General features: G+C 31.5%; 1 protein-coding gene across 1 annotated transcript in view; it reads left to right on the top strand.

The window, feature by feature from the left end:
- Nucleotides 1-1,770: 1,770 nt before the first annotated feature.
- Nucleotides 1,771-2,762, top strand: part of LOC112506653 (short-chain dehydrogenase/reductase 2b-like) — a 4,991-nt gene continuing 3,999 nt past the window's right edge. Inside the window, exon 1 of the mRNA XM_025110866.1 lies at nucleotides 1,771-1,827. The gene's annotated coding sequence lies outside the window, so the exon portion shown is untranslated. The remainder of the gene's footprint in view (nucleotides 1,828-2,762) is intronic.

The following is a 2,762-nucleotide window of genomic DNA, read 5'->3' as shown; positions in this document are numbered from 1 at the left end:
CTACTGTTTCGATTGATAAATCGATTTTGCCTACTGTTTGGATTTTGCCTACTGTTTCTCAACACACTCGATTTTGCCTATTGTTTCATCTGATATGTAGTTATGTACTTGAAATGTCACTAGGGGTAAATTGGTCATTTTAATCAGTTCGGTCCTGTTCTGTCCTATCCTGTCATGTCTTACCAAACGTTGAACACTTGTCATGTCCTGTTTTGTCATGTCCTGTCCTGTTCTATCATGTCATGTCCTGTCTGCGTACCAAACGCATCCTGAGTGTTTTACTGATGACCCAAGCCACAGGTGAAAAGGTATTCACTTCCTGTTGTATTCTCCCAAGTGGGTTACATTTGTCTGGTTTTACTAAACCATGTTTTCTGTAACCACCTTGAATGTTTTCCTGGACAGTGTATTTTTGGTCCCTTTAAAATATATAATATATTAGGTCCGGCCCCTACGGTTTGAAAGTTTGTGTTCCGCCCCTGAGGACATAGTCATAAACAGAGTTGGTAACAAGTCAATAGTCATAAACAGAGTTGGTAACAAGTCAATAGTCATAAACAGAGTTGGTAACAAGTCAATAGTCATAAACAGAGTTGGTAACAAGTCAATAATCATAAACAGAGTTGGTAACAAGTCAAGTAGTAAGCTGTTCGAGCTCGAACAATTTTCAATGTTTAACCTCAACCTCGATCTTCATTTTAACAAATTTCAGTTAAATATTATTCCTAGAATTCAAGCATTATAAGTTCGAGTTCAAAATAGAGAAACTCGAGAATTCAACAAAAAAGGCAAAAAAAACTAGAGAGAGAAAAATTGCAAAGTTTGTAAAACAGATTTTTCAAAAGAAATTCAAAATAAAGAAATCAGAACTCAAAAAAATGAAAATTATATCTAGGGCTGTAAACGAACCGAACGTTCAGCAGACCGTTCGTGAACCGTTCGGCGGGAAGTTCGTTTATTTAATAAATGAACGGACATGAACAATTTTTTTGTTCGTTTAGTTAAACGAACGAACATGAACAAGAGTCCCGTTCGTTCATTTATGTTCATGAACGTTCATTMATTTACCATTCGTTTGTATATTAATATATAATTTTTTGTTTATTTACTTTGAATTTAAATAATATTTACTTATGTTTATTTAGCCCGTTTATTCGTTTACATTCGTTTAACATGTTAACGAACGAACATAAATGAACACGAACACACCTTATTTCTAATCGAACGAACACGAACACAAAGATTTTCGTTCGTTTACCGTTCGCGTTCGTTCGTTTGTTCGGTTAAGTTAAACGAACGAACATGAACAAGCCTCCGTTCGTGTTCGTTTGGTTCGTTTACTGCCCTAATTATATCTAACTCTAAAGTATTCTCTATTTTTTTATTAACCTGGATATCCAACCCGCTATGCGAGCCGACTAATCGCAGGACGACCACATGCTTTGCAGATAGCCCGGAGTCACCGCATTTGAACCTCCTTTGTCACAAGAGAATTTTTATTCCTAMTTGGATTTGAACTTGGGACCTCCTAGTACTTTTAATCTTTAAAGCAAAGCTCAAACCAATCAAACACAACCCTTATGATTTAGATTCTCTATTTCAGAAATTACACCAAATTTTGCTATAAAATTTAACCTCAAAGTTGGCGCAGTCATATATTGACCAGCCCTTCAAAAGCAACCCTTTTGTATCTTTGTGCTTTAATATGACAATATTACTATATTACCCTTCTTCCCTYACCTTTATTTGGTAAAACGAACTCCATCGTCCCTGGATTTCAATATTGAAGCTTTGGGGTTCATCCAGGATCTGGTTTTGATCAACACTGTGAGTATTATATTTTCCTTCTTATATGCTTTTGTTACTTATTATCTTCATTATGAATTATGAATTTTAWTTTTATTTTTATTTTTTTTCATAATCATATGTTATGTGAATGAGATTTATGGTTTAAGKTATAGGGTTTAGGGTAGTATAGTTTGTTAATTTTATTTATAAAATTGCTTGTTAGATATTAGGTTTTGCATCAGAAATTCATTTTACTTAGAATCGATTTAGAACTGAAATATTTCTACAGATAAATCAAAATATGTGTGTGTATACATAACATATATGAGTTTAATCATTTGAGAACTCTAGAAATTATGAGATCTATGAGAACTTTTTACTTTAAGGYTTTGTTTAACATGATCTTTTTCTATCGAAATATATTAATAAACATAAAATTTGTTTTACAATGTATTTGTTTATATGTATTCGGTTCACAAAGTGAAACTGTTTTATGTGTTTTTGTTTTACAAACACGCTAATAAGGTTCACCTTGTGAACGTACATATGAAACAAACACATCTTGAAACAAATAAATGTTGATCGATATTCTCACTCATAGTCTTAGATGAAAAGAAATTATATGAAATAGTACATGATGCACTAGTTCTCAAGATTATCACAATTTCACGATCTCTCAAAATAAAAGTCTCTCTATATATATAGTTTCTAGAAGGGTACTCGCACAATGCAGCGATATACATTTTGATTTTAATATTTCATTTTATTATTTATCTCAGTCGATGTTATAATATGGTCTTAATTATGTGATTATAAGAAAACGATTATGTTTTTATTTTTGAATAAAATATAAGTTTGAAGATATCATAAAAATTTGACAAAAATATATCGATATTAATATCAAATAACTATTTAAAATTCCTCATTTTTTGTGTAAATTTTCAATTCACTTTTTTTATAATTTAGTTTAGATA

Source organism: Cynara cardunculus (genome assembly GCF_001531365.2).
Source record: "Cynara cardunculus var. scolymus isolate 2C chromosome LG 2, CcrdV1, whole genome shotgun sequence".
Classification (NCBI taxonomy): domain Eukaryota; kingdom Viridiplantae; phylum Streptophyta; class Magnoliopsida; order Asterales; family Asteraceae; genus Cynara; species Cynara cardunculus.
Note: the sequence above shows the minus strand (reverse complement) of the source record. Positions and strands in the feature narration are given on the sequence as shown.